Consider the following 12,474-nt stretch of genomic DNA (forward strand, 5'->3'; position numbering starts at 1 on the left):
GAGAATAAATAAAATAAGAAAAAGGTCAGTATAACTGACTCGCTACCCTCTAGGAGGGTGTCGGTATGAACACTAGGCGAGTGAGACCACTACCACGAGCCAAATGCCAATAGAAAACTCCCACTACAAAACCCTCCAAGAGGGGAGCCGTCCCACAGAGAGAGCAGCTCGTACTACTACTACTCCATCCCATGCTTGCGACTGCTGCGCCTCTGGTGGCCATCCTTTTCAGTTAGCTCACACGAGTCACACGTGTTATTTTCTCTCTGTGATTTTTGTGCCCTTTCTTCGGATTTTCGATAATGGAGCGTGCAGCTATTGCAGCAGCTAAGTTAAGTACTCAGTATTTACGGTTAGCGAGTTTTTTCCGTCCCCGAGACAGTATTTGCCGTTTTTTTAGGTACAAATACGTTCTCGGGGGCTGGAAGCATGGCAGCATGGTCCTGCCGCATGTTGGGTTCGTTCTTGGTCTCCCATACCTAGAACATCCCTTATTATTTACGCTCTATTTTGATTATCCGCGTCGGTTAGGTCTACTCAGGTTGTCATACATGTATGTATTTCACCTTATGTAGGCTTTTTCTATCCAGACCCTAGTCCAGGTTCTTAGTATCGGCCCCTGACTAGCTTTGAGTGGTAGACTCGCCTTCGGGCTAGTCGCACACTCCTGGATTTTTTCTCCTGCTTTTTTACCTTCTTTCTTTCATTTTTATTATATATATTTATATGTTTTGTCACTGTGATGGTTAGTTAGCGTCTGGCTTAGCCTAGGTCCCGGCTCGTAGAGCCTAGTCTACCGTGATCAGTTCGGTCGCTTATTTTTTTTTCGGCTTCCACATAGCTTCTCTCTGATCAGTGTTTAGCCCTATGGGCCTATATGCTACCGCCTTTTCAGGTTCAGGTTGCTTCCCTTGCTTCCACGTAGCTTCTCTCTGATCAGTTGGTTGGCCTAGGCTTTGGTTTACCGTATCTTAGTTTTCCGCCTCGTGGTCACTACGTGATCACGAGTCAGCCAGACGCCTGCCAGTCCCCTCCCCCCTCCCCCGCTCTCCCACCATAGAGTCGGGTGTGGGTGGTCGGTCTGTCCTTGCTCGCCCCGCATGCCCGAGCCTGGCTCCCCCTCCCCCTCCCCTCCCCTCCAACCGGAGGGACCTGGGAGCCGGGGACAGCCCCTGACTGGTTCCGACCTCTCCGCTTCTCGGCTCGGCCGGTGGTACGTTTGTGGGGGGCCCTGGCCTTCCCCACCCCCCTCCGTTACTTCCTTGCCGCTCCGGGCTAGCTCGAGTCTGTATGTCATCTCGCCCTTCCCTCCTTACTAGAGCTCCTCCCTATCGGAGCCCTGGTATCCAGCGGAAGGGTATAGTCCACCGTAGTTGGACCGGAGCATACAGTAGGTCTTTACTAACGTACCGTATTGCTGAGTTACTACACTCCGCTTCACTGGACCTAGTCCGGTTCATTGCATGACATTGCATGTAGGTTTAAGTTATCTTTAATTGTTTTATCTTAAGTTTCTTAAACCATCCCTACCCCTCCCTTTCATTTTACCGGATCTCTCCGGGATTATAGCCTATTCAGGCAATGCAGGGAGGGGTTATGCCCAAATTTTTTCCGAGCTCCGGCATGTAACGGAGTTCTTTGTCCTTAGTCTGTAAGTGTTCCCCCTTTAAGATACTCATGTGTCTTCCCACTTACAGGCCACAACTGTGAGCATCCGGGATGTTCCGCTACACTTCAGGGCCCCTGTGGACACGAAGTTTGCCGTCCCATGCTCCATGCGCGACTCCGCACGGGGACATCCAGGTCTGGTACCATGAGACGTGTACCATATGTTACGATCTGGTGAGCCAGCTTTGGAAGCGTAATATCCATCTCCGCATGCTGCTCCGCTTCTTTTTAGTACTTAAGTTTACGTTATTTACTTTAACTTAAGGCATCTAATTTAAATTATATTCTAAATTTTAGTTTTAAGTGATTCTTAAATCTAAAATATACCCTCTCTTACAGGCTCCGGGCAGTAAGTAGATACGCCATTGGCTACCCTGCGGGCCTGGGTCGGAGGTTTGGCAAGAACGCCGCCAAGGGTCAGCCCTACATACTGGAGAAGCGATTAGCTCTGTTAATCTTTCCCGGAGGCAAGGCGACTGGGTACGTCGACCCGGTAGAGGCGGACCCCTCTATTGCCTTTATCCAACAACAACTGGCGGCCTCCTTAACAGAACAAGACCAGGATATCTCCACGGATGTCGCAACCCTGGATATAAATGTTGAACCTATGGTAGGTATAGACGACCTGTTGCCGAGGTAAGTAATGCAGGTACCCAAGCAGGGTCTCCCTTGGGAGTGACTGTTTCTTTCTACCCCTGCAACCTCTCCATCCTTCCAAGGCTTTACGGGTGATGAGTTATATACTCCTCCAGAGGCTTCGGTTGGACCTAAGATCAAGTCCAAACATATGACCTTGACTAAGACGGTCATCGTCTTCGAAGAAGACGTCCTCGTCTTCTTCCTCGCGCAAGTCTCCGGCTCGTAATCCCGGCCCAGGCAGGTCTAAAGGGTCTAGCTCCGGCTCAAAAGTCCTCAAAGAGTAAACCTAAGGAGAAATCCCGCACCACCCCGGCAGTATCACCAGTTCCACTACCTTTGGTGCCTATTCAAAGTCTCCCCTCCACCTCCGCAGCAGCTCCGCTTTGGACACCAATGCTGGCCTGTTGCAACAGGTGGGCGACCTAGTGGGCTCTTAAGACGAGTATGGAACATATGATATCCCGCCTGTCGGACAGGAATCAACTCTCAGGACACTATGATGAGTCGGTCTAAGAGAAGCCCCTCTTGCCTCTCCCTCAACCTCCAACACTAGCGGATCTCAGCTTCACCCGCATGACTCGCTGCCGCTTTCTCCATGAACAATCCTTGGAGAGTAGCATCATACGCCCCCTTCCAAGATGGTCTCATCTCCATACCGGGTTTGGAACTCGAATGAATAGAGGACTTCGAGTTCTACCCGGAAGGCCTACAGCCTCCCTTCATAGGCTACGCTAGGCTCACGCCTTCGGCTATGGTTAGGGATGACAGGGTACCAAAGGAGACAGTCCTCTATTCTCGAGACCAGGCTCAGCGAGAATGGCTCAGATGTTTAGAGGACATGGACTGTTCGAACACCAAGATCCAACCATTCAAAAGTCCCTTTACCATTTTCACGATGGACGAGAGTACCCCGCTCCCTTTCCTAACCAAGATAGCTAGGCTCGACCATCATCAGCAGCTCAAAAAGAGGAACCCATGCCTCAGTTAAAAGAAGCAGACCCCACATATCCGTTGCTCCCTTCAAATTGGAGAATTGTGGGAAGACTTGCCTAATACTTTCACAGCTGCAAACTCAAACCTGACTGTGCTATGGAGCAGTTTGGTGAAAAGCTGCCCAGGCTCCCTGATAGTCTTATTCAAGCGGAATTGACTCGAAAACACGACTAGCCAGGTCAATCCAACCTGATGCTATGTCCTGAGGTAGCAACCATGGCTTATGGTTCAGAACCAATTTTTAAGCTTATGACCAAAGCCCTGACGCAAACGGTGCAGTCAGATATGTTCGAGTTTGCCACTGCCAGAACGAATTGTAGGAAGTATGTCCTGCTAGAGGCAACCATTCGTCATGAACCGAATAGGTTACTCTCTTCTAACATCTGGGGCGCAGATCTCTTCCCAGAGGCTATGGTAAAGGAAGTCCAGGCAGAGGCTACGAGGTTGAACCAGAGCCTTAAGGACCGTTGGGGTCTTACGGCTAGGAGAAGGCAAAAGACCTGACACCAAAAGGTAAGGGGCAAAGGAAACCCAGACGTTTCCAGCCTTACCAAAAGAAGCAACCGCGCTTCCCTCAACAAGTTCTACAGTGCCGTTAGTGCAGACAGCCCAGCCCTCCACGTCTAAAGGTCAATCACAGCCTATTTATGTGATATACCCCTCAGCTCAGCCCTCCACCTCATACGCCATCTCTCCAGCTTACAATCAAGCCTTCGAGAGTCAAGCTTCTCAGAAGTATGACCGCTCGAACAAGGGAGGCAGAGGTAAGCGGTCCTTTCGTGGGAGAGGATCGGGAGGCCCCTTCAATAGGGGAAAGCACTTCAGAGGAGGTCGAGGGGGTTACCCAGAACCAATGAAGAACTTCAGGTAGGAGGGAGGCTGTTTCACTTTCGCCACCGGTGGAACTTCAGCCAGTGGGCTCAGAGCATAGTGTCAAAAGGGCTGGGTTGGAGCTGGTTGACGAACCCACCTCCAGCCAGACCTTTCCGTCAACTTCCTTCCAAGGAATTGACAGAGTACGCAGAGGACCTCCTTCAGAAAGGAGCTATAGTCAAAGTCAAAAGGTTAAAATTTCAAGGTCGCTTGTTCAGCGTTCCAAAGAAAGGCTCAAACAAAAGAAGGGTAATCTTAGACTTGTCCCGCTTAAACTTAGCCATCCGCTGCGACAAGTTCAAGATGCTCACGATCTCACAGGTGCGGACCTTACTTCCCCGTGGGGCCGTCACCACCTCTATCGATCTTACAGACGCCTACTATCATATCCTATTGCAAGACACTTCCGTCCGTATCTGGGATTCAGATAGCGAGATCGGACGTTCTCCTTCAAGGTAGTCCGTTCGGGCTCAACGTGGCACCCAGGGTGTTCACGAAGCTAGCGGAAGTAGTAGTGCAACAGTTCAGAGCTCAAGGGATTATGGTAGTAGCGTATCTCGACGATTGGTTGATCTGGGCCCCATCAGTCGAAGAATGCAACAAGGCCACACTGAAAGTGATCCAATTCCTAGAATATCTAGGATTCAAGATAAACAGATCCAAATCAAGACTCACTCCAGAGTCAAACTTTCAGTGGCTAGGCATTCAATGGAATCTATCCTCACACACTCTGTCGATTCCATCCACCAAAAGGAAAGAAATAGCGAAGTCAGTCAAGCAATTTCTAAGTCACAAACTAGCATCCAGGAGGAGAGCTCAGGAAAGGATCCTCGGCTCTCTCCAGTTTGCTTCAGTAACGAACATCTTAATGAAAGCCAAACTAAAAGATCTAACCAGGTATGGCGCTCACGAGCAAATGTCAGGTCCAGGGACAAGCTATCCTCAGTGCCTCTGATTCTAAAGAACCCGGCTTCGGCCGTGGGCAAAAGTCAAGAATCTGTCAGTGTCAGTTCCTCTTCAGTTCCCTCCACCAGGGATCACCATCCACACAGACGCGTCCTTAAGCGGTCTGGGGAGGGTACTCCCAAGTCAAAAAGGTTCAAGGAATTTGGTCACCCCAGTTCCGTCAGTTCCATATAAACGTACTGGAGGCAATGGCAGTTTTCTTGACTCTGAAAAGATTACGCCCACAAAGGTACTCCACATAGAGCTAGTCTTGGACAGCGCAGTGGTAGTACATTGCATAAACAGAGGAGGCTCCAAGTCGCGTCATCTAAACCACGTCATGATAGCCAATCTTCTCCCTGGCAGACAAATTCAGTTGGCATCTTTCCTCCAACCCACATAGCTTGGAGTGAGAAACGTCATAGCAGACGCCCTATCCCGATCAGTACCCCTAGAGTCGGAATGGTCTCTAGAACGAGAGTTCGTTCCAATGGATCCTTCAAAGAGTCCCAGGGCTACAGGTGGATCTCTCGAATCAGGCAAAACCACAAACTACCCGTGTTGTGTTAGCCCTCCCAACCTGGACCCTCTGGCTTACGCCACGGACGCCCTGGCTCTGGACTGGAACAACTGGGAGAAGATTTACGTCTTCCCTCCAGTGAATCTCCTTATGAAGGTATGAGACAAACTCAGGACATTCAGGGGTCAAGTAGCGCTAGTAGCCCCAGACTGGCCGAAGAGCAATTGGTACCCCATGATTCTGGAACTGGGCCTTCGTTCCCCCTTCGGATCCCCAGTCCCAAAGCTCTCCCAGTCAGTACAAACGAAGACTGTGTTCGCTTCCTCAGGGATTCTCAAAACCCTAACTTTATGGATTTCATGAAGTTGCGGCAAAAGAGAGGCGAATATTGACCCTCAGAATATTCTTTTCCTGGAATCCGATATAAAAGGGATTCAACTTTGAGGCAGTATGATGCTGCCGTCAAAAAGTTAGCAATCTTCCTGAGGGAGTCAGATATCAGATTCATGACAGTTAATTCTGCTATATCCCCTTTCAGATCTTTATTTGAAAAGGGTTTAGCAGCTAGCACTATTACGACAAAACAAGTCAGCATTGAAAAAGATATTTCAATTTGGATTTAACATAGACTTGACAGATACCTATTTCTCGTCTATTCCTAAAGCATGTGCTAGACTTAGGCCCTCTGTCAGGCCTACGTCAGTTTCATGGTTCTTAAACGATGTTCTAAAACTGGCTTCCGAAACCGATAATGACACATGCTCGTTTATGATGCTCCTAAGGAAAACTCTGTTTTTATTAAGCCTAGCTTCAGGAGCAAGAATTTCAGAACTGTCGGCTTTATCCAGAGATCCGGATCATGTTCAATTCCTTCCCACAGGGGAAGTTGCTACTTTCTCCGGAAACGTAGTTTTTTAGCAAAGAATGAAGATCCTTTGATGAGGTGGGAACCTTGGAAGGTATTACCCCTTCCGCAAGATGTTTCCCTTTGTCCAGTTTCAACCTTACGAGCCTTTCTATCCAGGACCTCCTCTTCCTCATCGGGGCCCCTCTTTAGGTAGAAAAAGGTGTACTTTATCCACTAAAGGCATCAGGCAACAAATCCTGTACTTTATCAACAAGCCAATCCTGACTCCTTTCCAAAGCACATGATGCAGGGCAGTAGCCACCTCAATTAATTACTTCCAGCATATGAATTTTGATGATTTAAAGAAGTATACCGGATGGAAATCGCCGACAGTGTCCAAACGTCACTACCTAAGTCCTTGGAAGCTCTGAAATTCCAGCAGTAGCAGCGGGTAACATAGTTTCCCCTGACTCTAGTTTGATTATATAGTGTCCCTTTTGTCTGGTTAGGGACACACACAGCTGATTACCATACTGATCTCATAGATGTTATCCCCTTATTTTTATGCTAGGGGATACATCATATTACAATGGTTACGGGTTTTGTATATTAAGTCATATACATTCCTGAGATATATATTTTTGTGATTGATCAAATATTTATGTAACTTTATATTAATTGCTATTTCTATTTTGATACATGTTGTTACACAGATTTATTATGAGGTAGGGTAATCATTTTACCTGTTTGTATATATGTAAATTACCTTATATTATTAACATAATTATTTTAAGTAAGGTAATTTAAGCATAATTCTGATTTTGTTTTACTGTGTATTTGTATCTTTTTAGCAATTATATTCATTCATTTGTATTGTTTCTTTTATTTGAGACCTATTCTGTTTGCTTTCTTTACAATCTTGTGCTGTTTCTCTGGTACGATTTCGCGCAAGCGACACGAGCTGAGCCCAGAAAAAGGATTTTGACGTAAGGAAAAATCATAGGGGTTTCTGGGCGATTGGCTCGTGTCGCCAGCGAAATACCCCCCCTACCCGTCCCTTCGCTCAAGATTGTCTGCTAACTTCAGGATGGCCACCAGAGGCGCAGCAGTCGCAAGCATGGGATGGAGTAGTAGTAGTACGAGCTGCTCTCTCTGTGGGACGGCTCCCCTCTTGGAGGGTTTTGTAGTGGGAGTTTTCTATTGGCATTTGGCTCGTGGTAGTGGTCTCACTCGCCTAGTGTTTCATACCGACACCCTCCTAGAGGGTGAGCGAGTCAGTTATACTGACCTTTTTCTTTATTTTATTTATTCTCTGGTATGTGTTAGTACATTTACCCTAGAAATAATAGATTAAAGGATATTTCGCTGGCGACACGAGCCAATCGCCCAGAAATAGATTTTTCCTTACGTCAAAATCCTTTTATTAGATTAGTATAAACGCAGATGTAATAGTGAGAAGACAAGTATTAAGTTTTGAGAAAACTAAGATATAATGAAATTAGGCTGCAGATGAAAGGCATTGAATTGTAGCTTTAAATGGACAAATGAGTTTGAGAGGAATGAAGTGAAAAGAGCACACTGTATATTGAGTAAATATGAAGTAAAACTGTTGTAGATACTGAGGTAAGAGGAGCTTATGATGAATATGTGAAATATAAGGATGGATCCAGTCAGCTGAGGGTCTTTGTGGGTAAAGGATGGTTGGAAGAGAGAAAAATACCAGTAAGTGCTGGGATGAGGAAATTAAAATATTTAAGTAACGGAAAAGGGAGAGAATATTTTAAGTGCAGCTGCATGGTAGAAGTGATAATACTATAGTACTGTACAGGTGTATAAGAGACTGGAGAGTAGTAACAACAGTAGTGAGAGAAATGAAAATTAGAGTGTAAATATGAGCAAATTCTTTAGGAAAAACTAGGTGTTCTACAAGGAAGCACATGAAAAGAAAATGGTTAAAACACAAGAGGATATAGAAGTACGCAAATAAAGAAATGCTGTCTAAAGAGAATGCAAGTACAGTTAAATAATTAAGTATGCTGAAGTTTTTGGAAAGAGAGGATTGAATAATGGCAAATCTGAATGATGCTATGGTAGTAATATGTAGTTAATTGAAGACTGAGGTTGCATGTAGAAATGACTGCTGTGAAAATACAGAGGGTAAATAAAATTTGAAGGACACCAAAGCTACGTGGATCACAAGAATGAAAATGCCAAATATTAATGGAATTGAGTGGCTGACCAGGATATGTATGTATTTAAAGTATGACTTAGGTCTATTTCTTGAAAAATTCAGTGTCAATGTTGAGTAAAGCAGTAGATTGCAACCTGAGTGGAAATGAGCATGGGGCTTGAAATCTTATCCAAAAACTAAGTTAACTGGAGTCATCCCCCTCAAAGGTAAAACTAGTATAGTGGAAAGAAAAAAAAAATTTCTGACTAGTACTAACTATTACTTTACTTAACTGACTAGTACTAACTATTACTTCACTTAAATACCTATCGTTTTGGTTAATGGGTAAATAAACCATGAATTTAAGAGAAAGATCTTTCTCTTCCAAAGGTGAGATATGCCCATCAAGTTAGTTTTGCACCTAATCTCTCATCCCCATAATAGTGGTTCTCAAGGAGCCTAAACTCATTGGAGTATGCAGGTAACCTAATTCCCTTATAGTTCATGTTGTAAGTAGAGTAATTAAAAAAATGGAAAGGCTCATAGGACCGAGCATGAATTCTTCACTCCAGTTTGCGACATCACATCTTTAACATTTTCTTGATGCCTTTTTACTACATGCTTTCGAACTGGGTTCTGCTCAGGTCCTACATACTTTAGGGAAAAAGTAACAATGAGTTCTTGTTTGGGGGGATGTTAATAGAAAAAAGGAGCAGTGAATTCTTTGGGGGTAATTCAAGTCCTGCAGTCTATTACATCACTATCCAGTGATCAGCATGTTGGAAACAAGGCAAAGATCTGGTTTCCAGTTGTACCTCAGACATCTACATTAGGATCTATGTATACTTGGTTTGGGAAGCTTTAGACTGGTGGACACCAATCTTCAACTTTAGCTCATTTTCAATATCTCGGGTTCATTAAGAAATGAGACTTCTCTTTCATTAGCAATAAAAATAAATTTTTCTACAAAATAGTACTAGTACGTACATAATTCACCTTTTCTCTCTGGGACAGAACTTAGCACAATGTACATTAATTTAAAAAATTCACACCCATATTGCATTTTAAAAAAATATACTAGATGGGACTACAATGGGCTAGAACTCTTCCCTGCTATTCTTCACCATCTAATAGTTTGTGTTGTTATTTGTGCTCAAACACTTCATCTTAAGGTTATGAAGCTTGTTCATGGATAGTTTAATATGGAACTGAATTGTATGCTGTAATTATATGTCCTATCAAGTTTCTGTATTTTTTATCTTTAATCTGATATTTGGTGAATAATTTTTAATTTTAATTATGTATTAATATGAACTCGGATGTTCCTATACCCTCAACTGGTTGACAGTATGACCAATTTAGGTACTAAGCTTTCTTATCTGGTAGTGTCATTCTCATTGGAGCTTCCCTCTTCCCCAAGCACCTTTCCTATACTAAAGCAAGTTTTCATTTTTAATAGTGATACCACTACTACTTTATGCAGAGCAATTTGGTTGTCTATCAGGATCAAATAAAACTCCTTAAAAGTATGCAAAACTGTAACCTTAAATAGCAAGGAATGCCACTCTAAATACCCTAAAATCGTGGAAAACATTTTGTGAAAATAAATAAGGAATATGACTATTTGCTCAAAAGATATGAATAATTGAAGCTAATACAGTAATGGCAAAAGAAAAACTGGCATAATAGCATAGACAAAGATAAAAATTATCAGGCACCATTAGTCAGAACGATAAAGGATATATCATCAGCAGAGGTAACAAAAACTTTGTTCCTCACATCAGTGAAAAAATAAACCATTCGAGTAAAAGCTAAACATGAAATGAAAAAAAAAAAAGTATTACTCAAGCTATGTAGATTGAAATATGAAAACTGTTATGGATGCTACAGGTAGTTTTCACTCTTTCATAGGAAAGATTAATGAAAACCACCAAGAAAGAGAGAAAAACTGTACCATGATCAATGGATTCACTCTTCAGTTAATTAACAATCTACTTACACAGATGTTAGTTTCTGACACTGATTAATCTGACACTCCAATTAAATTAAGTTCATGAAGTTATTATTATTCTGTAGTGTGAACAGTACCTACCATGTGGTAGAAAGCTAATAGAGCAATAAAGAGCAAAATAATCAACTAGCCTAGTAAGAAGTACTGGAAGGTAAACCTCATTGGTAGGAATTCTGATAAACTACAATGTCAGGAATTCTCTTCAGTGTATACTATAATTGAGGAAGAGCATAGAACTTCAATCAAACTAATGTAGGAACAGAAAAAATACTATATAAAAGTTTAAACACAACATACATAGGAGATTAAAAACCAACCCCATGCTTTATTAAATATGCTAAGAAATGGATTAAAAATGGTAAAATTCAATAGGATATTTTACTATGAAATTAATCTTTGCCAGGAGGAAAGCAGCAGCACATATTATATATTAAGGGAATTTAAACTGTCTTGGAAGATGTCATTTCCAGAATAAAATTTAACCTCGACTTACCACTGTGCCTGGGAATGTTCTCAAAAAAAAAAATAAAAAAACACACCTCTAAATACAGTATAAACACAGGCAGACTTTAATAATCTACAATATTATAATACCCTTTAAAAAAAGAACTTCGTATGATTAACGACCAAAATATAGGATGTACTGTAGTCATAATGTTCAGTAGGTGAAAGAGTACAAATCAGATTTTGAATACCTTAACCGTGAATAAACAATGTAAATAAATAGATAAGAAAACAAACCTGCTATTTTTTCATCAACATCAAGGCTTTTTTCATTTTCATCATCATCACCTTGAAAGATGGACGTACGGATAGAACAGCTACTGCCCAAACTTTTGTTGTCTGCTTTAGCCCGCTTCATGTTATTATTGTCCTCTGAGTTTTCATCACTCATACTCTAATGGAGAAAAATTCATACTGTAAAATTATTCTTGCTAACTGGAAATTTAATAACCTAGTTATTTACCTTAAAAAGCTTGTCTTAACCTGTAATGTCCAAATAAAATACTACACCAACAATATATGTACTATTGTAAATTTGTGGTAAATTAATTGTTACCAATATTGTGCCTATCATCATTTCCAAGAGCTGGTTATTTTTTCACCCATTTACCTTGTTTACTATGTGTTCCTGAAGTATTTAAAAAAAATTTAAATATCTTATTTGAAAATTAACAGCAGTAAATAGTAACAACTTTAAAATTCAAAATGAGTTTGGTCTTTTTACAAATAAATGTGGAACATACAACTGTATTTTTGCAAAAGCAAGATTGATAATTCCAGACAATATGGAAAGAAACAGTCACTAAACCTAATTATCTGAGAATCAGATATTTCAGTTCCTTTAAGGAGATGCTCAGTGGCTATTCTAGGGACACTTGGCGGACAGCCATTATATTGTTTTGGCTGAATAGAAGTTTATATTGGTGTTATGGGTGTCCAGAAATCATTCATGAATCCAAATTCTTACCCAAAAGAGAATGATTGTTTATACTTGTAAAAATACATTAATTAAATTTTAAACTATTAGTCACCTCTCAATACATTTTTCATGAGCCAATTACAATGAAATTTATTCACTAAATAAAATTCTTTTCATTATTGTAATGATTTTTTTTTTATAATACAGTGGGCCCCATATTCACGGGGGATGTGTACCAGACGCCCCCGCGAATAGTTAGAATCTGCGAATAGTTGGAACTCTTATAAAATATGCTTAAAAAGGCATATTTTGTTAGTTTAAAACTCAAGTAAAACCTACTAAAAATTTTGATATCTGGTTTATCACAAAAAAAAACAAAAAAAAC

The 12,474-nt window shown here is 42.1% G+C and overlaps 1 protein-coding gene across 1 annotated transcript in view; it reads left to right on the top strand.

Annotated features, from left to right (window-relative positions):
- Nucleotides 1-12,474, top strand: part of LOC135224900 (uncharacterized) — a 315,424-nt gene that overhangs the window by 195,606 nt on the left and 107,344 nt on the right.

Source organism: Macrobrachium nipponense, chromosome 12 (genome assembly GCF_015104395.2).
Source record: "Macrobrachium nipponense isolate FS-2020 chromosome 12, ASM1510439v2, whole genome shotgun sequence".
Lineage (NCBI taxonomy): Eukaryota > Metazoa > Arthropoda > Malacostraca > Decapoda > Palaemonidae > Macrobrachium > Macrobrachium nipponense.